Here is a 25,216-nt window from a genome sequence, read left to right on the forward strand (position 1 = left end):
GTAAAAACACAGAAAAAGGAAACTTGTGCACTGAATGGCCTTCATTGTTTGTCAAATGAGTTTTCCCATAGTTAACGAGGTGTGCACTTATCCCATCAACTTATCTTATGTATGCATGCCGACCTGCGGGTCGTATATTATAGGTGATAATTCTAAGCAATTGAGTGATTCGGGAATATACATATGTATGTATTCATCACATAAACGCCTACCTAAAGCTCGCTCGGAGTATGAGATCTTAGGTAGATCTTTAAAACAAAGAAATGGGTAAGTATATTTTTGGTAAGCATTAGCAGGTATTATTTTCCCGTAAAAACCCAGTTTCTCATTCTATGACAAGTGATATAATAAAACGCTTGGGCTAAAACTATATAAATAGAGAACCAAGCTAAAAATGAATCATACCAAAGACGGACTGCATTGAAGTAAAACCAACTGCACTGTACCAAATTTTCCTATATCATCAACTAGTTATGGATATTTCACGAAATGCACTCTTTGAAGTTTGGCTAAAAAGCAAAGATTGATAAACGTTAGCTGTTACAAACAACAATTTTCGGAAGAAAACAAATCGGACACCAGTATGTTCTTCATTTCACTAGTACTCCTTCAAATGTATACAATGGTTGACAAACGAAAGGTTATAGTTTGGAGTAATCCTGCTTCATCTTCCACGAGATACTGCCGGCCGATAAAATTTGTTTTTACAAAAGAAACACGAGATGTCATTTCAAAGGAGATGCAATCTGTCAAAGACCAAATTTCCAGTCTTCGTCCTACAACAATTCAAACAGATAACCTAAACTTACTGGTGAAATCAACGTTTGTGTTGTGCATGATTGATGGCAAAGTTTGCAACGCTCTGTCGGCATATACATTATCGCAAAAATGCCACATATGTGGGACTTCTCCAAAAAATATGAATAATATGCGAACCCTGTCAGAGCGAAATGTTGACAAAAGCATGCTTGCTTTCGGAATTTCCCCTTTACATTCTTGGATACGATGCATGGAATGTATGCTACACATCGCTTATCGAATAGAATAGAAGGCCTGTTGTGTGCGGGGCGAAGAAAATAAGGAAAAAATGAAAAAGAAGAAAGAACATATCCAAAATTGATTCAGGGAAGAAGTTGGTCTTTTGATTGATATGCCAAAGCAAAAAACCGGCAACACAAATGATGGCAACACTGCGAGAAGATTCTTTGGAGATCCTGAAATAACATCAGACATAACCGGCATAAATATCAATCTTTTGAAAAGGTTTCATACAATACTTTCATGCATAGGATGTGGGTTACAAATAAATTCTGAAGCTTTTGATCACTATGTGATATTTATCGGAATATGCTTGGTACAATATGCCAGTGAGCGTACATAAAATTATGTTTCATGGAAAGAGTATATTCGTGTCTGCTATTCTTCCTATTGGTCAACTTTCGGAAGAAGCTCAAGGGTTCAGAAACAAAGATGCACAAAACTATCGTGAACTTTCCACCACAAAAAAGTAAAGAATTTGTAGTAACTTGGATTTGGATAACCCTTAGGTCAAAGCGGCGAGCACTAACGAGTTAAGTTATTGGCTTATTATCTGAACCAGAGCATGTCGACGATATTGACTCCGACTAAATTTATACCAGTTAAAATATCACTTTTCATTTATAAGTATGTATTTCGATTCAGATTTTACAAATATATATACCTACAATCGATGACGATGGAATATATGTCCCCCCGCCCGATTATGACGAAGTTAGAATAGCAATAACCAGATTGAAAAACAACAAGGCCGTGGGCGCTGATGGATTGCCTGCGGAGCTATTCAAGTTCGGCGGCGAGGAGTTGGTAAGGCGCATGCAGCAGCTTCTTAGCAAAATATGGGCGGACGAAAGCATGCCCGACGGTTGGAATCTAAGTGTTCTTTGCCCAGTCCACAAGAAGGGGGATACTGCAAAATGCACCAACTATCGTGGAATCAGCCTTCTTAATATCGCATATAAGGTCCTTTCAAGTGTATTGTGCGAAAGATTGAAGCCCACCGTGAACCGGCTGATTGGACCTTATCAGTGCGGCTTTAGACCTGGTAAATCTACCATCGACCAGATTTTCACAATGCGCCAAATCTTGGAAAAAACCCGTGAAAAGAGAATCGACACACATCACCTCTTCGTCGACTTTAAAGCCGCCTTCGACAGCACGAAAAGGAGCTGCCTATATGCCGCTATGTCTGAATTTGGTTTCCCCGCAAAACTTATACGGCTGTGCAAAATGACGTTGAGCAACACCATCAGCTCAGTCAGAATTGGGAAGGACCTCTCCGAGCCGTTCGAAACTAAACGAGGTTTCAGACAGGGTGACCCCCTATCGTGCGATTTCTTTAATTTGATGCTGGAGAAAATTATACTAGCTGCAGAACTTAACCGCACTGGAACAATATACTATAAAAGCGTGCAATTACTGGCATATGCTGATGACATTGATATCATTGGCCTAAACACCCGCGCTGTTAGTTCTGCTTACTCCAAGCTGGAAAAAAAAGCGGTAAAGATGGGTTTGATGGTGAATGAGGACAAAACGAAGTACCTGCTGTCATCGAGCAAAGAGTCAGCGCATATGGGCCTTGGCAACCACGCTACTGTTGGCAGCCCTAATTTCGAAATAGTAAAAGACTTCGTTTATTTGGAAACCAGCATCAACACTAGCAACAACATCAGCACTGAAATCCAGCGAAGAATCAATCTTGCCAATAAATGCTACTTTGGACTAGGTAGGCAATTGAAAAGTAAAGTCCTCTCTCGGCGAACGAAAATCATACTCTACAAGTCACTTATCGTACCCGTCCTGCTATATGGGGCAGAAGCATGGACCATGACAACAGCAGATGAAGCGGCTTTGGGAGTGTTCGAGAGAAAAGTTCTTCGAAAGATTTATGGACCTCTACGCGTTGGCGATGGCGAGTACCGAAGAAGATTTAATGATGAGCTGTACGAGCTATACGCAGACATCAACATAGTTCAGCGAATTAAAACGCAGCGGCTGCGCTGGCTAGGCCATGTTATGCGAATGAAAGATGATGCTCCGGCCAAGAAAGTGCTTCTATCGGAACCCGCCTATGGAAGCAGAGGTAGAGGGCGGCCCCCACTCCGTTGGAAGGACCAGGTGGAAAACGATTTAAACTCCCTTGGTGTAACCAATTGGCGCCGGTTGGCGGAGCGAAGGAGCGACTGGCGCGCCTTGTTGGACGGCCATAACCGTTTAGACGGTTAAGCGCCAATTAAGTAAGTAAGTACATATGTTGTGTTTGACTTTGAAAATAAAATTTTTTAAATATTAATCAAAAGCCTCCAAGCTAAAGTTAAGAAATCTAAACAATTTTTATTTATATTGGCACTGGAAAATGCTTTTAAAGTAGAAAATATGATTATGTGAAATTTCACCTTATATGAGGGCAAGGAGAAAAAGTGGGCCGGTCACGCTCATTTTTCTTCTCAAATCAGATTTAGGTATTTGCAACCACACTACAAAATTTCAAATGAATTGCTCCATTGGTTTGGCTGTTATTAATTTTGGCATTCTAAAAGTGAAAAAAGTTACACTGTGCATGGGGTCATTTCGGGACTTTTTCGGGATCACTTTGGGACTCTTCCGGGATAATTTCTGCATGGTTTTCAGGATCCGTCCGGGATCCCGTCGGGGCAAATCGGGACTTTTTCGGGATCATTTGGGACTCTTCCGGGATAATTTCTCCTCTTTTGCCGCAACTTCTGCCAAATTAAGAATCTCTTTTATTTGCTTTGTAAGAAAGATCAACTCCCTACTGCATCATTGTGGCGTTACTTTCCCTTTAAATCTTCTCAGAGTTGTTGCACTCTCCCAACTCCTCAACAGTGGTAACCTCTTTCTGATACACATTTCTGAAGATTTTCCCCCTCCTCTATACTGAAGCTGATAACTCATGGCCTGAGAAGAATGTCCTGTCAAGAACTCTCTTTTTATACCCCGATATATAATGCACGGAACTCAATGTGCTATCAATCATATTGCTTGGACGTTGGCCCGACTTTTGTAAGAACGCTACACCTGTTAGCAACCTGTAGACTATTCTGTAGTATATAAGAAAAAAGGGACTCACCTCTACCTTTAATATCGTCCCCTCCCCATACGCTGTGATGCGCATTCGCATCCGCACCTGTGAAAAGCCGTCCTCTGCACCCTTCTTGCTCCACCAGCCTTTTGAACTCTTCTGGTTGGGCTTCCACATTATGGGCCATGTAGCAGGATGCTTGGATAAGGGACAATTCTTTCCCCCCTGTTTTTTAACCATTACTGCAGCTCTTACCCTGCGGTTCGTCTTTGTGCAATAAACGCGGAATCTGCGAGCGCTGAGTACAGAAACCCTTCCTCCAGATGAGACCCATGGCTCCTGTATCAGCAACACATCAAACGAACCCTCCCCAAGTGTCAAGAGGGTCTCGCTCGATGCCACTTTACTGTGTTGAATATTTACCTGTAAAACTCGCAAACGCCATTGAGCTGTTTGTCTCTCTCTCCAAATTCTCCGCCACTGTACTCGCGCAATACATTTTTTTTTTTTGCTTTTTCGGGGGTCTGTAGGTACTTTTCTCGGTCCTCTGTTCGAAGCGGCTTTGCTAGACTCGCAGCATTATTAGGCTTTTTGCCCGATTCCAACTCCTCTGCCTTTTGATCGATACCAGCCTATTGGGGTTGTTGCAATCTAGTAGTGCCACAGTTAAGGCCTGCCTCGCAACTTTGTTCATCTTCTTCTCGGTGAAAACCGGAGTCTCATCATTAGCTCCTTTGAGTATCACCGAACAAATGGAAGTCTGGTCATTACCTCCCTTTAGCTTATTAGCATTTGCGTTTTTATTTGTTATTTCCTCTTCCTGCACTACAGCTTTTAGGGCACATGGCTTTCTAGAACTTCCCTCTTCGCTCCGCCTTGCAGAATTTGAGGTATGGTTCCTGTCATACCCTCAGCTTCCTTCCTGGTTCTGGGGCGGGGGCGTTTTCCCTCCGCCTCTTAAAAGAACTCTTTTCAGGTTTAACTGATCGCTGCCTCTTTACTCTCGGGAGAGTGCTCTCTTTGGCCCATGTTGTTGATTGAGCTACCGTCAATTCTTTGTCCGGGCTGGTAGACCCCCGGGCTAGCGACGCAATCGCTTTTTACTTCTCATCCATACTTACTTTACAAGTTTTTGAGTTCAGCTTGGTCGTACGACCACCTGTCCAACAAGGCGGGCTCAGCGGTCTAATGTTAAAAGTGGGGATAAAAACGTCCGCTACAACAGCGCCCCTTGCTGTGGTAAGGCCATCATTATTAGGCTCGGTAGCGAAAATACCCCCTTGCTACAATTCAACCAATAGGGATTATGCCTAGCACCCTGGACTAGGAGGTTGGAGAGCTGTAAATTTTACCTTGTTTAATATTATAAAAAGCGATAAGTATTTCAATGAGTTTCAAGGGAAGTAGCAACTTAATTTATCACACTTTCAATGAATATAACCAAAACCTTTTATTAAATCGCAATCATCAACATGTCTTTGTAAATAATACCATAAAAATATCACCATTTCGATTGCTGAGTGGAATTTCACGCTATCTCAGCAACCATTTCGAAAACGCGCTACCCCTGCATAAATTTAAAAAGTTTTGACGTGACCTGGGGCATTTATACAACAAATTCTGTAATGGGGCTTTCAACCGAGATAGGGCGCTGTTCCACTCAGCAGTCAGATATGTAATACTCCGATATTGTTAAAACAATATGTGCGCAATGAGGTTTTAATTCACGAAGTATTTTGATTGTAGCAGCTTAAATTTTATAATAAAAAATTATAATTTAGGTACATCTCCTAATGGAAAAGAAAAACGAAAACATTTTAACAGAAACATATCAGCACGAGTGTCCTCTTTCTGTACTATTTATTTAGAAATATTACGTAATTTTACGACAACATTTCTTTATAACAATATTTATGAACATCCCGTTTTTCTTTTTATATATGATCGAGCAATACTTCCTTCAGATACATTTGTATATACATTTGACGAAGAACACAAATGACCTGATGCCACAGCACAAAGAGCTCTGTCCACAACTCCCGGTGATCCATGATCTACTCCATATGCACCACGTCCACAAATCATTGTTCCTTTAAATTCTTCCATTGCACAACGTTGATGAGGCTCACAAGAGCTACTTTCTGCTATAATTTCGACGGTAGAACTGATTGTATCATCAAATTCAAATCTACTAACTTGGATTTCCATGTTCGGTGTTAGAACAGTTTTGCAAAGTTCTATTGTTCCTACTGTATCTGAGTTAAAGCGGGGTTCCACTCTAATTATACCTATAGCCAAATCGTCGTGTCCCGTGTCTTTTTTATGAATCACAGAAATCGCATCGCGAGCTTGTCTTCGCCCAGCACCAGCTTTAACTTTATATATTAGAGGGTTTCTACACGGCAGGCATTCTATAGCTGTAACCGCATGTTTCAAAGTGACCAATGATCCACCACAATAATATTCATCTGATACATATATTGCCGCCAAATAAGATTTATCCTCTGTATTCACAGCACTGCTAGAACTGCCATCTCCAACGCGAAATTCCGCATTCGCGTAGGTAAAAGGGAAGCTAAGCGCGACCAGCAGTAGAGCAATATATTGCCGTAAACTCATTTTAGATTATGACTTTTAGAGACCGTTTTTAAATATCGAGTAAATCAAGATAAGTTTTGTGGGCGCTATTTATACATTAATGGTTTGTGTGAATAACAAAGAAGTAGAAACTTCTAGATTCAGGAAATGGGCACAAATCAAATATTTGGTTGTTTTCAAAAAAAAAATTTCTTGTGATTTGTTTATATATTTGCACAGTTTAGTGTTTGTGTTTTTAATGAATAAACACAGAAAAGTACATAAGGCACATTAATTAGTTTTATCTGTTTGTAATTCTAATGAATAAACAGTAATTAGTTTTATTTGTTTCCAAACTGCTAATTTGTCTATTTCATACCGCCACAAACTCAGAGTACGGAGCAGTGCAACAAGTTTTGAACAACAACATTGCTCGAAATTAAGTGGGCTGACATAATCAAGGTCCTGTGTTAAGCTGATCGAGTCCGTAGTGTTACCAGAAGTTTGTTTTAACGACCAAACTAAAAAACCCTATAAAAAACCAGGACCTATGTTATAAAATAACTCCGTCCTCATGGCAAATAGTAGAAGCTTCCTAGGATTCAAGCCACTTGCTGCTTCTAGATCTGACAGCTGTATCACTCCTAATAGCTGGAATCTTAGCCTGGCAAGCGCAGGGCAAGAGCACAGAACGTGCTCGATCGTTTCCTCCTCCATGCCGCACTTCCTACATCTGCTATCACTGACCAAGCCTAATTTAAAGGCATGTGACGCCAGAAGGCAGTGTCCAGTCAGAATACCCGTCATGAGTCTACAGTCCTCTCTTTTTAATGATATAAGCAACTTTGTTAGTCTAAGGTTGTAAGACCTGCACACAATCTTCGACACTTTACAGCCCCGCGCTTGAACCCACGCCTTTCCTGCTTGGTCGATCATGTGCACCTCTCGCCTTCGCTTAATTTCGCCCAGTCTAATTGGGACGTCTACGGACCAAGCTTCAAGGGATGCGCCCATTTTAGCCAATTCATCCGCTTTTTCATTCCCATCTATTCCCATATGCCCTGGGACCCAAAATAGATGTATGCTTCTCCCTGTCCCGATTCTCTCCAGGGACTGCTTACACTCAAACACGCATTTAGATGCTGTGGTATGCGAGATTATTGCCTTAATTGCTGCTGGACTGTCAATATAAAAGCTAACACGATTTCAGCTTGGGCAATTTTCTTCCAGGGCTTCTACTGCTTTGGTTACGGCTACTATTTCCGCTTGGAAAACGCTACAGTAATCCGGCAGCCTGTGGGATCTGTTTATTTCCGGATCAGCACAGTATACCGCAGACCCTACTCCTTCCACTACTTTGGAACCATCTGTGTACACATGTATCGCCTCGTCCGCCATTTGAGCACCCTTGCGCCAACCGTCCACCTCTATTGTGACCTTAAGATCGCTCTCGAAGCGCAGATAGGAAATCAGGTAGTCTGTTCGTCTTGTGATTGATGACGATATACTACTATGGCCGTATGGTCGGCGCTCAAGCTGCCCCGAGGCACCGAGCCTGGTTGCAGTTGTTAACGCTATGTTTTTTGCTACCAGGTCTACTGGTGGAATGTGCAGAATGGCATACAGTGAAGCTGTCGGGGTTGTTTTCAGGGCTCCCGTAATGCTAATTCACGGGGTATTAGTCTTACAAGATGTGCCCCGCTTTTACTTAAAACACCGGATCCAGAGAAGACATGGTTGGAAGATTCTGCCATTTGAGTCAATTGTGGCGAATCTGACAAGCTCTTATTGAAGCTGCCAACGTTTGTTTAAAACACTCGCACGTCTCAGGGTCTGGGTACTCCATTTTTTCCACCACATCTGGCTCTGCATACATGTTATACGAGGGTACGTGTCGCGTGGCGTTTCTGCTTAATATAGAAAAACATGGGAGTTTTAAAAGGCTACTATGCATCTAGACCCCAATATCGGCTCTGATTGGGAACACTAATTAGCAAAACTCTCAACACAACCGGCCGGTTCTGATCAGTTGAAATTAGCCCCCATGCAAGACGTGTACTGATGGCATAAAAGGGAGACTTGTTTTTATTAATATCGGAATGGAATATACTTTGGAGGCATCTTTTCTCCAATCAGGTTTATCCGTTGCGCGGATTTGAAGGTATCAGACGGTAACATCGAGGCTCGGATTAACAAATAGTCCGTATCAATTTGCCCAGCTGAAAGCTCACCGCGGCGGGCGCATCCGTGCAAGACGGAGGTACCAGATGATTATAAAGCTTCCAGTAAGGTACAAGGTCAGGAGTAAACTGCACTTACACACTATTATGTAGGGTTGTGGTACCAATCATACAAAGTTTGAAGTAAACAAGTAAGGAAGGCTAAGTTCGGGTGTAACCGAACATTACATACTCAGCTGAGAGCTTTGGAGACAAAATAAGGGAAAATCACCATGTAGGAAAATGAACATAGGGTAACACGGGAATGTGTTGTATGACATGGGTATCAAATGGAAGGTATTAAAGAATAATTTAAAAGGGAGTGTGCCATAGTTCTATTGGTGGACGCCATTTCGGGATATCGCCATAAAGGTGGACCAGGGTCGACTCTAGAATGTGTTTGTACGACATGGCTATCAAATGAAAGGTGTTGATGAGTATTTTAAAAGGAGGTGGGCCTTAGTTCTGTAGGTGGACACCTTTTCGAGATATCGCCACAAAGGGCGGAGCCACGTCCATTTTGAAATATCTTTTATTTTTGTAGTTTGTTGCACCACATCATTACTGGAGTTGAATGTTGACATAATTTACTTATATACTGTAAAGATATTAAATTTTTTGTTAAAATTTGACTTTTAAAAAATTTTTCTTTTAAAGTGGGCATGTTTGTCATCCGATTTTGCTAATTTTTATTTAGCACACATACAGTATTAGGAGTAACGTTCCTGCCAAATTTCATCATGATATCTTCAACGACTGCCAAATTACAGCTTGCAAAACTTTTAAATTACCTTCTTTTAAAAGTGGGCGGTGCCGCGCCCACTGTCCAAAATTTTACTAATTTTATATTTTGTGTCATAGGGTCAACCCACCTACCAAGTTTCATTGCTTTATCCGTCGTTGGTAATGAATTATCGCACTTTCTCGGTTTTTCGAAATTTTCGATATCGAAAAATTGCGCGTGGTTATAGTCCGACTTCGATCATTTTAAATAGCGATCTGAGATGAGTGCCCAGGAACCTACGTACCAAATTTCATCAAGATACCTCAAAATTTACTCAAGTAATCGTGTTTAAGGCTAGACGGACGGATGGACGGAGGGACATGGCTAAATGAATTCCTTTTTTCGTCCAGATCATTTTGATATATAGCAGTTCATATCTATCTCGATTAGTTTATGCCATTACAGATTACCGTTATGCGAACAAAACTAATATGCTCTGTGAGCTCTGCTCAGCTGAGTATAAAAATACCAAGCAGAACTTCTGTCGAAAAACGTTAGAATCTGCAATTTATTCGAATTTTTTTACTTGCGCACTGGATCTCCTTATCTCTCTGAGGCTACTTTTCTGCCGAATGATGTGACTTCGGAAGAAGCTCTCGCCTTATTCCAGAAAAGCGTCCCTGCCTGCTTTATTCAAGGTTAGATAGGTTCGGCTTGCTGAGGTGACAAAGTCGGTTGGTCACTCAATTTAGAAAAGTAAGGGAGGAATGTCGCCTGCCAATATAATTGATTAGCCTGTTATAAGGTGAACTGTAGTAATATATTACCACTCTGGAGGGAACGTATCGTGATATTGTCATACCTTTCATTGAGCTCGAGGTTGAATAGACGCTACTACACGCCGTTGGGAGTACTTATTGCGACGCCGCTGGCATTTACTCTTTGGAACTCCAAGCGCGGAAAACCTTATTACACACGTCTATGTGGTGGGGAAAAATCCTGTACGGACTTTCCGCAGTTCCTGCTGCTCAACCCTTGGAGCTATACTTCGTAAGGGATAGTTATAAGAAGCAGCCGTAGAGGAGAAATGTTATTTAGCCTTGTAAGTGGCATTGATTCGGGTAGCTGAAACACTGCTTTCCAACCCAATTATCAACCTCACTGAGCCGTAAAAATCCTGTTTATCTAGCAGGAGAGGCCCTGGTGACCCCACGGAAGTAAGGATTTGATGACGTACAAGATTCGATGGGGTCACATTAAAACGTTTCCGAGATGGTCGGACTAGTATCTTAATATGATTTTTTCCTGCAAAAGACCATCAACATCGATGAAACTTCTTACAACTTTAGGAGTTCCTTCTTATCGCTGAAAGAAAAAGAATATTATCTTACCATGAAGGGAAAGACGAAAAAGCCTGCATTATACCTATATGTATCTAAAACCAAACCTGTAAAAGCCGACTCACTAGGCAGACAACATATAAAACTAATAGCGGAAACCTTAAGGGGTAGACGACCTGCGAAGTTGGCAGAACTGAGAAAAGCAAAATATCTAGAATCGTTAAAATGCGAATGACTAAACAAACGTATGTATCCGCATACGTACGTACGTACGAATGCACTTACGTCATTAATATGTACTTAAACATATTTGAAAGCTCATTCGCATTAACGCCAGTATGCATAAACCAGTCCACATTTATTGTGTGATAAAGATCTTTGAAGCAACAACACTTTCATATTCATATTCATTTTATAAATATTAAATATGCAAATTTATTTTGTAAATATAATCCGTATTCACATGCACCCATTTTAAGCTCATTTTCTTCTCAGTTTCACATTTTCCTTAATTTATGCGTACACATTTCTACGGGCTCTTCAACTTAGGCAAACTTTCAGTGAAGAAGTTTTGATGCGATGCAGTGCATTAAAGTAAAAAGTGGATTAAGTATTATATTTGAATGGTAGAGCTGATGTCATTGCCCCAGAAGAGTGGAGGATGACTTAAGCGGGCCCGAAATCCACCACGAGACAAGTAGACTTAGTTACTTGCCATCGTCAACGCATGAAGAATCATAAACTTTTTGAAGAATGATAGAGTTCCTGATGGAGACATTGGCTCTGGTTACATCCTCGTTAGTCCATGCAAAACAAGATAGGTGAACATGAAGTTACTAACACATCTACGGTTGTATAGAATATGCAAGAGTTTCTTTAAATTCCAATTATCATAAAGCTATGAGCTTCAAGAAGCTAAACTGAGCTTTTATTATCCACGGATAGTTAAGTATATCCCACCTTATAGTTTCATTTCAGAGTTATTCATAAAACACGAGGTTGACATGCCCGAAAGGAGACAGGAAGTGGAGATTAGGCATTCGCCGACCACCATCTATACTTCTAAATAGGATAGCATACAATCTATTTCCGTTTGGAAGACGCTGAAATTGTTTCGCAGCTCAAATTTCCGACTGACTCCGAGAACTACATCGGAAACTTCACCTTATCCAGCTTGGACTCATCCAGTGGATCAGCCCACTACTTCAGAGACATCTTGATCTCATTCCTCCTTCGAGTGTATGTAAGTATTTAATCCAGTTCAAAAAATAACAGATTACGCTCCATATGCCCCCACAGCCAGTGAGAGGCCCCACGAAAGCAACCAAAGTTTCATTCCCTCTGTCCTGTTCATGAAATCGAAAGAGTGTTCCTATGTAGCTTTTTTCTGCAAAGCGAACCAGGCCCGATCTATTTGAAAAAATATTGTTTATAAAGCGATTTGCTTTAAATTTGTTACGAGCAGAGAGAGAGAGAGAGGGTACAGCGATGGAGACGGTCATGGCGGAACGATACAAGGCGGCAGCATGGTACAGCTGATTACAAACTTTTTTTATTTGATTTGCTACATCAACTTCCGGCGCAGTACGATTTTGACATTTGTCCCATGAATTTACAAAAACAAAGTACATGCAACTTCCTTGGTAAGACATATATGTGTGTATATATGTAGGCATGTGTATGTACATGAGGGTGGGTCATGAAATGAAGCGATCAAAAGAATATGAAGCAAATCAAAAGAATATGAAATCAATTCGGAGCTTGTATAATTTTAGAGTTATGCTCTACATAGTTGACTATTTTTACTCTGCTACAAACGATGTTGCAAAAAATGTACCCACCCAAAATACATACATATAAGCTATCATCCGGTGGAAAAATCCTGAGCCAGATAAATAATTTTGCATGTAAATGCAACAACAACGATTTGAGCCAGATAAATCCAGATAGAAGTCTGGTTCAATTTGTGAGCCAGATGATTTGTTAATTACTTCTTTTTAGGTTGGCAACGCGGCCTTTAATATACCAACTTTTTCAAAAATAGATGTCGCTGCTTAGCCTTTCGCCGTATGAGTTAAATGAAAAACAGCGGCGACATCTGCCTATCACATTTCACGTGTGCGAAAATTTCACGACATCTGCTTCTCAAGTCTCTCAATGATCCAGAGCATTCCCGTGAGAATTGAGCGTGAGCCGGAGCTGTCAAACTCACTGAAAGAAGGCAATATAATATTACAGTAACTTTTTATATTTTAGGCTGGTCCTGTGCACAGATTGCTGATTTTTTAAAAACTGGGGAGCTTATCAAACCACTGCTGCAATGTGACCTTGTCACGTTTTCAGAAACCGTTTCTTGTTTGATATTATTTGCAAATAAAGTTATGAAAATACAACCATATATACTAACGTAGGGTAGAGGCGCTAGTAACCGGACACTATATCTTATCTTGAAACTCTCCTAGGTTACAGTTAATTAGTGATATTGCATTGCTTAGAAAAAGCAATGAACAAAAATATAATTTCAGTTTTCCCATTACCACACTCTCGCACAATTTGAGACATTATGTCTTTACGTTACGTTGAAATCAGCAAAGAAAGCAAATACAACACAGTAGCCCAATGGTTAGGTGACTCAGAGAGTTGACCGTGGGTCGATCTTCAGTGAAATATGTTAGAAAAAATATTACGAAATTGACTGCCGATGATGACGTGGCAGTTTTCGAAATGGTACCTTCGCAATATGTGGGAGATATTTAAAAGGTGTGTCATTAAATGGAAAGGTGAAAATTAGATAAAATGTGGGAATAAAGGATCAAAATTTAGAAAATGTTTGATTTTCAAGTCATGTGAAAATCTTAATCCGTAAAATGTGAATAGCTCATGTTTTTGCTTAAAAATACGGTTAGATATAAACAATTTTCTAAACTACCAGATCGTCGACGTCTTTGCAAAACCTACTATTTTATGCAGATTTTCCTTTAGGAATTTTTTGGTTAAAAATTAATCTTTATTTCTAAATTTCATTTTAGAACATTAAGTTTGTATATACTCAAAAATATGCTCCTGTTTTCCCCCATTATGCGTTTTACATAAGTGAAAGGGCTTTTACAAAATTGATATTCAATTATGAAAGTTATAATTTTTTTGAGTGGTTTTGCAATATTTCGATAGATGGGTTTGCAAAGGCATCGAAGATATATACCATTGGGAAGGCCTGAATTTCTTCTCCAAAATGAAGTTAAGAAATTTGAAATCAATTTACACCCGCCTAAGTTACAGGCTTAGGCGCCATATCTCTAATAAGCTTAGCTTTATCCATAACTCGCGATTTTGCAGGTCTTTGGTAAATTTCTTACCACGAGTTTTGTAATACACCACAATACACCACCAGGTACATTTTGATGTCACATAGTGTATGATGCATGCTGAATGATGTCCGGTTACAACTGCAACTACCCTATTTATGTTACTTCCTTAAGCCAACAGTTGCAACGGATAAACTGCATATTGTATAAAAGTCAAACAAAAACAAAAATATATATTGACACAAAAGAAATGCCACTTAGTTCTGATAAAGTAGTACAAATGTCCTTTTTTGTTTTCGAAAAATAGACACAAAATTAATTGGAACACTAGTTTAAGTAAATGAAGCGAAACGATCGAAACAGCAATAGAATCAAAAATAATGAAGTGTCAGCAAACAAGTACCCTGTAGGAAAGTCAATAACTAGTAATACAAACTTCTGAATCTGAACTGAACCAGAAGTACCAAATTAGTACTAGTTCGATAGTAGCTAGATTTTCTGTAGCTCAAAAATCGACAGTTTGGGTTTTTATATTTTATATCTAATATATATTTCATAAATATACTATCTACAAAAAAAACTGATGTTAGTTACAAGAAGCTTTGACTTTGAGTATGCCTTCTTTCCCCCACTTTGAAGCCTTTCCCTTACGTCAACTCTGTAACATATATTTCGCCATAGATCCAACATAGTACATGTATACAATGACAAGAGTCTTTTACTTGCAATTTCGGGGAATCCGAAACATTGAATCAAAACTCGATATAGTTTTTGTTCTCGAATTTTCGCCTGGATCAGAACTTTCTCTATTTGCATTGCAGATATTTATGGAGTGTTTCGGAACTATCGAAAAAAAGTATAAAATGGAATAGTAATGGAAGGAATGAAGAATTTCGGTCTGGTTTGGAACCTGTAAATTTGAACACTATCGAAAAAGTACCAATAAAAGGACTAGTTCTAAAGTTGAAATTTGTACTTAGTTGAGAACTACAGAAAAGGTAATGCAGCGGGGACAATTTCCGGCGCCTAGGACATCAGACATCATCCAGAATGTAAGTGTAAGCGTAAGTGTTATTTCTAGAATGATATGCTATGTGGGAACAATAGAATGTCAGTAAGGCGCATTAAGTGGTATGGATATTCTGCCAAGGACAGAAAAGGAAGGAAAGATTAGAATTTTTATCAGCGAGTTACCGCTTTATTATCAGTAACCGATTTGTTATCGAAAAGTTGTCGATTATTTGTTGAAAAATGTTTGATATGTTAAAAAAATGCTTCGCTTTACTCTCAAATCATTATCGTGTTACCAATTTGTTATGGAAGTGTTATCGATTTGTTACCGAAGAGTTATAAGTTAACTATCGAAAATATATCGATCATTCATCGGAGACTTATCGGTATGTTATCAAAAAGTTAGCGGTTTGTTAGCGGCGTCTTACCAATTTCATTTCGATGAGCTATCACAAATTACCTATTTTTATCGCAAAATTAACGCTTATTTATCGAAAAGTTTTTATATGTTATCGAAGGCTATCGATTTTTTAGCGAAAAGATATCGGTTACTTATCGAAAGGGTATCGATATGTTATAGAAAGTTTATCGATTTTTTATCGAAAAGTGTCGGTTCCTTTATAGAGTGTTGTTCTTTGTTTTCGGTTTGTCGTCGAAAAGTTGTCGACTTGTTATGGAACAAATATTGAATACTTATGGAAAAGTTATTGATTTGTATTAAAAATTAATCGATTTGCTACAGAAAAGCTATCGATCTTTTATTGACACCTTATCCGTTTGTCATGAAGCTACTGCCGATAAAACCTCAATATATAATCGATGACATATCTGCGACATATCCGTAACAAGCCGATATGAAACCGATAACTTGACGATAACTACGTTTCGTTTGTTGTTGACGTTGATTGTTTTAATCACTTGTCAGTATCGGTGGCCGCTGTGGTGCGGTGGTAGCCTGCTTACCACACTCAAGATCCTCGGATCAAAATTTTTGAAATAAGTTATTTTCAATTAGAAGAAAGTTTTTCTAAGCAGGATCGCCCATCGGCAATGATTTGGCAAGCACTCCGAGTGTATTTCAGCAATGAAAAGCTTCGCAGTCCCACCAATTTGTACGAAAAGTTAAAAGGAGAACGACGCAAATTGTAAGAGAAGCTCGGCCTAAAAGCTCTTCGGAGGTTATCGCGCCTTACATAAATTTATTTTTTTGTCTGTTGTTACCAATCAGAAGACGACTTGACTCTAGCATCTTCCAGTTGGAAGATATCATATTCTTGAGCCAAAAGTGTCTCATAGTGAAACCGAAGACACAATTTCTGCCTTCCCTGGCGATATGGTCACTGCACCAGATTTGAATATCATAGCCGAGACAGTAGTCAGGCTCTTTTTATACTCAGCTGAGCACAGCTCTCAGAGTATATTAAATTTGTTCGCATAACGGTAATCCGTAACGGCATAAACTAATTGAGATAGATATAGACTTTTATATATCAAAATGATCTGGGTGAAAAAAGAAATTCATATAGCCATGTCCGTCCGTCTGTCCGTGCGTCTGAAAACACGATAACTTGAGTAAATTTTGAGGTATCTTGATGAAATTTGGTATGTAGGTTCCTGGGCGCTCATCTCAGATCGCTATTCAAACCAACGAAATCGGACTACAACCACGCTCACTTTTTCGATATCGAAAATTATCAAAAGACCGAAAAAGTGCGATAATTCATTACCAAAGACGGATAAATGGGCGTGACACCGCCCACTTTTAAAAGAAGGTAATTTAAAAGTTTTGCAAGCTGCAATTTCGCAGCCGTTGAAGATATCATGATGAAATTTGGCAAGAACGTTACTACTATTACTATATGTGTGCTAAATAAAAATTAGCAAAATCGGATGACGAACACGCCCACTTTAAAAAAAAAAAAAATTTTAAGCCAAATTTTAACAAACAAATTAAAATTTTTACAGTATATAAGTAAATTATGCCAACATTCAACTCCAGTAATGATATGGTGCAACACAATACAAAAATAAAAGAAAATTTCAAAACGGGCCTGGCTCCGCTCTTTTTCATTTAATTCGTCTAGAATACTTTTATGGCCATAAGTCGAACAAAAATTTTCCAATCCTTGTGATTGGATTGGTTTATTGACGCAAAATATAACTTTAGAAAAAACTTTGTAAAATGGGTGTGACATCTACCATAATAAGTAGAAGAAAATGAAAAAGTTCTGCTGGGCGAAATCAAAAGCCCTAGGAATCTTGGCAGTAACACTGTTCGTGGTATTACATATATAAATAAATTAGCGGTACCCGACAGAAGATGTTCTGGGTCACCCTGGTCCACATTTATGTCGATATTTCGAAAACGTCTTCACATATACCACTAAGGGCTACTCCCTTTTAAAACCCTCATTAATACTTTTAATTTGATACCCATATCGTACAATAGAGTCACCCCTGGTCCACCCTTATCTCGAAAAGCATCCACCTATAGAACTAAGGCCCACTGCGTTTTAAATAATCATTAACACCTTTCATTTGATACACATGTCATACAAACACATTCCAGGGTTACCCTAGGTTAATATTGCTAAATGGTGATTTCCCTTATTTTGTCTCCAAAGCTCTCAGCTGAGAACTTAGCCTTCGTTACTTGTTCTCTTTAGCATTCCACAGTTTTCATTCTATCGTGGCTTTACTGTAGATATTATAAAAAATCACAAAATATTTACTCAGAATTGATTCATAGTTCGAATGAATATTTAATAATGCAAATAAATAAATTTTTTAGAAATTACATCAATGGATAAATAACAACAACTAGCTCATTCTCAAGTTTTATAGTTGATTTTGTTCTAAATCTTGCTGGAGGCTTTGTCTTACGAATATTGTACACATGTATGTGTGTATGTTTGACTTTGTATTGGCTATGCTTGAAAACAGGTTTAGTGATTTTTGTGATTGCGAAATTCTGGTCTTTAAACGAATGCCCGACCAAGTTGGGGTATCACATTTAAACGAACTCACATATTGCTTACTTATGCTTTCGCACACACCCTCTGCACATATCTGCTTTTACTCATACCTGCGAAAATGATTTCGAACTTTGTCGAGACTGGTTTTTAGCCAAAACTTAATTTTATATACATAAATATATATATATGTATAGGCAAAAGTTTTACTTACTTTTATAGCCGATGTATTGATTGGGTTTTGTTGTATGATAAATTTGCTAATTTTTGGACAGATTAATTGAAATCAAATTTTCCGCAATTAGGTAATATTGTTATGCACTTTGTAAAAATTTACCATCACTCAACTTCACTTATGTATGTTAAACAATTTTTTTTTTCAGCTCTCTTTAAATTTTTTCTTTTACAGTAGCTATTTTCTTTTACTATAATTGCGTTTTTTGTTTTATTATGAATAAAATTTTGTTTTTGCGATCTTTTATTTATATAAAGGATTTATTTTTTGATATGTGTACCTTTATATCCTTTTTGAAATTTTACATAACTCACTTCACCTAGAAATAAAATTGGCACAATTTTTTTGAGTTTTTTGTTTTGGTAATTTTTTTAATGTTTCCATTTTTTATTAAACTTTTGTATAGTAATTTTTTTCTCAAACTTGAAAAATTATTTCCATTTTGAAAAACAAAAAATTTCGACTTTTTATGTAAACAAAGATTTTATAAAATTTTCGAAAATCCATTTAAGAACGAGCAAGTTGGGAATCATGCTCAGGGCTGTTCAAAAATTTACATGGCGAAGTGCATGTACAAAATTATACGTACGCTGAAACTTTTTTAAATTGAAAAAAAAAAAATGTTTTAAATCTGAAACTTAATAAAAAATATATTTTAAATGTTTGAAGCATGATACAAAAAAGAAGGTAGTTCCACTCAAAATTTTTTGACGTATTTGGGGTTTTTTAAAGTTTCATAATGTTTGTTGTTTTGCCACAAGCGTTGCCATATCGTTACTGTTTAAGGCGAAATTGTGGTTTTTGGGGATGGAAATTTCCTTTAGGATGAAAACGTAATGGTCATTTGAGACAATAATAATATGCTTTAGCACGATTTATGTGCATATATATCGATTGAGAATACAATAAAACATGCAATTTTATTGAAAAATAGTGGATAATGACTCATACATTTGTTAATGACTCATATAATTATGGCAGCTTGACCCCTAGACGGAAAAAAATACACGAAAAATTATGTTGTTCTAGCATGGCCCTATTATCATGCCTCTACAGCGGATATTTCTCGAGGTATGTTGAAAAAAAGTGTATCTCCAAAGTCTGCACATCCATGTCAATGCTAAAAGGGCACACAATGTGTATATGCGGGGCTGCCCCAAAGGTGACCCCTGGTGCAAAAAGCAAAAACACTGTCTAACTAGTGGCTAACCAGCAGAGCTACAGGGTAATGTTCTCCATAAAAAATGGTTTAACAATTCCCTCCTAAAGCGCAATGCTTGAATTATACAATAAATCAAAAAATGAAAAATGTGCACCTGTAGCCAATTTATCAAGAAATTGCGGTGTCGGTTTATAAGGACCTCCTTTGAGCAAGCAATTGACAAACGTGTATGTTTTGTCAAAATGTTCTGAGCAAACGTACAGACACTTAAGAAGGCTATATTCCCTTGCTTTGCATACTTCGATCCATGTTTCTTCCACCAAAACAATTTTCGGTAGCTCGAAAAACCTATTGAAACCCCTAGACTGATATTTCGTATTAAAATATTTCGAAGGCATGGGACTCATTTTTTTTTTCCTTTTTTATTTAAAATAACTATGAAAGTAATTTAGTCGTATTCTTAATATGAAATCCATCAAGATTAGAAAAATTCGTAAAATTTTTCAATCTAGTAGCTTGTTTTTGGTGAAATTGCCATTGTCCCCGCAAAAGTCATGTGCCTAACGTCACACTAAATGTAACTACCTACATTTTTTGTATCATGGTTTAAAGAATTGTGATGGTCCCCTTAATGAATAAATTTTGAATTAAAAATTCTCTCAATGCTACAATATTTTTGAAAAATTTTTTGTGTCAATTTGTGAATGTAAATATTAATATCATACCGAAGTGCCTTGGCTTCATATGGAAGAGCGTTTTCTTTGTACTTTCATGTGAAATTCAGGCACTTTCATATGAATCGAATTTATATGTGGGGACATATGAGAGTGCTTTTATTATTATTATTTTTTTTTATATTCAAAGTGTGAATTTGCCTATTCTTTAGGACAAAACAAAAACAAAAGTGCTATAAGTGTGTAGAGTTTGAGCTTATATTTAAAGTTTTTTCCATTTAAGTTTTATTTTTGTTTTCATTCTAATTAGTAAACACAAAGCTGTATTTATTTTTTTATAACTTTTGATTTTTTATCTTTTGTTCCTTTCAATCAGAGTTGGAATATATTTTTATTTAGATAATCATTCGAATGAGAATGAATATTATAATATTATAATTTATCTTTTATTCGTTATTCGAATGAATTTTTCCCAGCTCTGCTCTCAATTTTAAGATTCAAAAATCGTCTGAGTGTTTTAAATTTTTTAACTTTTTTATTAATATTTATTTACAATTAATTTATTTTATTTTTTCAACTTTATATTATTTTTTTTATCCTGCTCACTTTTGCTATTCGAGTTCCTGTACATTTTAAAATTATAAAAATGTTGAGTGTTAATTTTTTTTTACTTTTTATTAATTTAATTTTTTTATGACTTTTGATTTTGGACGTCTTGCTTACTTTTACTATATATCTACTACTAAAAAATTCGGAGTTTTAAAATTTCTTTCAACGTTTTATTAGTATTATTGTTTTTTAATTAAATACATTTTTATACTCAGCTGAGCAGAGCTCACAGAGTATATTAATTTTGTTCGCATAGCGGTAATCCGTAATGGCATAACTAATCGAGATAAATATAGACTTCTATATATGAAAATGATCTGGACGAAAAAAGAAATTAATTTAGCCATGACCGTCCGTCCGTCCGTCCGCCCGCCTGTCCGTTAACACGATAACTTGAGTAAATTTGGTATGTAGGTTCCTGAGCACTCATCTCAGACTGCTATTTAAAATGAACGATATCGGACTATAACCGCGCCCACTTTTTCGATATCGAAAATTTCGAAAAACCGAAAACGTGCGATAATTCATTACCAAGGACGGATAAAGCGATGATACTTGGTAGGTGGGTTGACCTTAGGACGCAGAATAGAAAATTAGTAAAATTTTTGACAATGGGCGTGGCACCGCCCACTTTTAAAGAATGTAATTTAAAAGTTTTGCAAGCTGAAATTTGGCAGCCGTTGAAGATATCATGAGGAAATTTGGCAGGAACGTTACTCCTGTTACTATATGTGTGCCAAATTAGCAAAATCGGATGACGAACACGCCCACTTTTAAAACAAGTTTTTTAAAGTCAAATTTTAACAAAAATTTAATATCTTTACAGTATATAAGTAAATTATGTCAACATTCAACTCCAGTAATGATATGGTGCAACCAAATAAAAAATAAAAGAAAATTTCTAAATGGGCGTGGCTCCGCTCCTTTGCATTTAATTTGTCTAGAATACTTTTATTGCCATAAGTTGAACAAATATTTACAAATCCTTGTGAAATTTGGTAGGGGCATGGATTCTATGACGATAACTGTTTTCTGTCAAAACGGGCGAAATCGGCTGAAGCCACGCCCAGCTTTTATACACAGTCGACCGTCTGTCCTTCCGATCGGTCGTTAGCACGATAACTTGAGCAAAAATCGATATATCTTTACTAAACTTATTTCACGTACTTATCTGAACTCACTTTACTTTGGTATAAAAAATAGCCGAAATCCGACTATGACCAATCCCACTTTTTCGATATCAAAAATTACGAAAAATGAAAAAAATGTCATAATTCTATACAAAATATGAAAAAAGGGATGAAACGCGGTAGTTGGATTAGTTTATTGACGCAAAATATAACTTTGGAAAAAACTCTGTAAAATGGGTGTGACACCCACCATATTAAGTAGAACAAAATGAAAAAGTTCTGCAGGGCGAAATCAAAAGCCCTTGGAATCTTGGCAGGAATACTGTTCGTGGTATTACATATATAAATAAATTAGCGGTACCCGACAGATGATGGTCTGGGTCACCCTGGTCCACATTTTGGTCGATATCTCGAAAACGCCTTCTCATATACAACTAAGGGCAACTGCTTTTTAGAACCCACATTAATACCTTCCATTTGATACCCATGTCATACAAACACATTCCAGTGTTACCCTAGGTTCATTTTCCTACATTGTGATTTCCCTTATTTTGTCTCCAAAGCTCTCAGCTGAGTATGAAATGTGCGGTTACACCCGAACTTAGACTTCCTTACTTGTTCAATCTTGTTTTAAGTACGTATTATAAATTATGCCGTTAATTATTTATTTTTTCAATAATTTTTCATTATTTTTTCAGTAAAAAAATTTTAATGCTAGTTTTTGAATTGCATAAACTTTAAAGTAAACACTTCTACTGCTTTTTTCAAAATCTATTTCGATTTACAAAATAAAAAAATATATATACAGGCATTAAGTTAAAAAGAAAAAATGAATTATCTATATTTAATTAGCGATACATGATCAAATTGCCCAAATTTACTAAGCTCTTAGAGCGCGCCTATAATTGTGCTACACAATTAGGATACAAGGCATACAGAATTAGTTGCCGTGATCCAGAGCTGTAAAACTCACTGAGAGATATGAGAAGCAGAGGTCGTGATATTTTCGCAAACGTGAAATGTGATGGACAGATGTCGTCCCTGTTTTTCATTTAACTCATACGTGAAAGGCTAAACAGCGACATCCATTTTTTAAAAAGTAGATTTGTTAAAGGCAGCTTTGCCAAACTAAAGACAAGTAATTAACAAATTATCTGAGTCGCAAATTGAACCAGACTTCTATCTGGATTTATCTGGCTCAAATCGTTGTTGTTGCATTTACATGCAAAATTATTTATCTGGCTCAAGATCTTTGCCACCGGATGATGGCTAGTATATACCTAAATGGTGAATAAAGGAATAGCAACAAAAAGGCAACAGTTAGAGACCAATTGCAAAGCGAACAGCGCGGCATTCATATGGCTGAGTGCCTTTACACTAGTATAAAGTATGAATGTTGGAATTATTTCGAGTTCAATACTTAGCTCCCGAGAAGCTTGCTGATGAAGAAGTGAAATTCAGAAACATGTCCTAGTAACCATCGACGATTGTAAACTTTGTAATTCTTCTCTAATATCAATTTATATGGAGTGCCTCTTCGAACAGTTTTAATATTTCTTTGCTTGAGCCATCATTTGCCTTGATTTGTTACGAGACGGCTAAAAAGCTTAGACGGATAAGCGTCAATTTAGGCTGATCATCATCCATCATTTAAATAACTAAGCAATCATTTCAAAAATTAAGAAATTAAAAAAATTTCAAAGACGTTTTCAGTTTTCAAACAAAAATGTTCCGTAAAATATATTTTGCTTAATTAAACTTTTTAACTCAGGATTGAAACAAGTTCTTTTAAGATTATTTTTAATGGGTTTTTACTTCTGTGGGTGTTTTTTTTTTTAATTTCGAGAAAAATTACTGTATACTACATACATATGTTAATACATATCTACATATGCATGCATCCACAACAGCAAAGGTAAGTACCACTTTATCGCACAGATTTTTTTAATTTTATACATTTTTTTTTTACCCACCTCTATAAATAGCAACAGTTTCTAAATGGCCGCAATAAACACAATCGTCGCGTGGTCACGCTTGTCAAACTGCAGACGTATTTGCGACGTCACACATAAACACCAACAATCAGCAGCGACAACCTCGCTTACATATGCACACACATACATAAGTACATACATATGTACAAATTCAACAATTCAATAAGAAATCACTGAAGCACAATGCAATGCAGCAGATTGGTATCTTTTTTTATTTCATTAATTATTCTTAATTTATCTGCAGCTTAAAAAAAATAAAACTCGATTTGTTTTCCACGCACTCTCCATGTACGGCGCTTAAAACACTGAAATAGTCAAATTTCTTTACAATGGCGTTTAGACGACGAATTTCAACCGACAACACCGAACATCACTAAGACCGGTCAAAAACAAACTGAATGCAGCGTCAAATGCTTGCGGAAGCAACAGCCAAGTTAATACAACACACACAGATACGAGATAGTAAAACACAAAAGCATATAAAAGCCAACACAAAATGCTAACGGTAGCAGTGAGGAGAGAAGTCAACAGCGCACAACTACATTGATACTTCACCTGGCCCCAGTAGGGCTCCTCCATCGTTGTGGGGGCCACTAACATGCTGTCGAGCCGATACTTGCAACAATATTTGGTAATGCGTAGGGTTGCCGTATGGAAATAAAGTAAAGTAAAAAAAAAAGCCCAAAGGCTTCGCTGACTACTTCATGTTATGAGAATGGACGAAGACGCTCCAGCCAAGAAAGTATTTTAACCGAGCAGAACTTGAAAAGAGCCAGGTGGAGGCAGGCTTGGCTTCCCTTGGAGCTCAAAATTAGCGCCCGTTATAGCGAGACAGGTAGATCTGGTGTGCCTTGTTACGAAACGGCCAAAAAAGCTTAGCCGGTTAAGCGCCAAATAATTATGTTGTGCTTCGGAGTGATTCATTCGACACTATTTGAATAAGGCAAGTTTTTTTACATTTCTTATTTTCTCAATTTTAGCATCAAAAAATATTTCCTCTGGTAGCATTTTTGCCAGTAAATACCAAATTAATGTTGCATTCACGGTTGCCACACCATGTTTTCATTTGGGTCCAAAATCCATAGAAAACAAGTAAGTAAGGCTAAGTTCGGGTGTAACCGAACATTACATACTCAGTTGAGAGCTATGGAGACAAAATAAGGAAAATCACCATGTAGGA

At 37.4% G+C, this 25,216-nt stretch overlaps 1 protein-coding gene across 6 annotated transcripts in view; it reads right to left on the reverse strand.

Annotated features, from left to right (window-relative positions):
- LOC137236382 (phospholipase A2 inhibitor) overlaps positions 1-24,490 on the reverse strand; it is a 400,946-nt gene extending 376,456 nt beyond the window's left edge. For 2 of the 6 annotated variants that reach the window (XM_067758923.1, XM_067758922.1), the window contains exons 1-2: positions 24,016-24,490; positions 18,447-18,786 (exon numbers count right to left, since the gene is read on the reverse strand). The gene's annotated coding sequence lies outside the window, so the exon portion shown is untranslated. Of the gene's footprint in view, positions 1-4,132; positions 5,004-18,446; positions 18,787-24,015 lie in introns of those variants that run through there. The other 4 variants (XM_067758920.1, XM_067758918.1, XM_067758919.1 and 1 more) reach the window with 3 other exon arrangements.
- Between the last annotated feature and the right edge of the window lie 726 nt (positions 24,491-25,216).

Source organism: Eurosta solidaginis, chromosome 1 (assembly GCF_040869045.1).
Source record: "Eurosta solidaginis isolate ZX-2024a chromosome 1, ASM4086904v1, whole genome shotgun sequence".
NCBI lineage: Eukaryota > Metazoa > Arthropoda > Insecta > Diptera > Tephritidae > Eurosta > Eurosta solidaginis.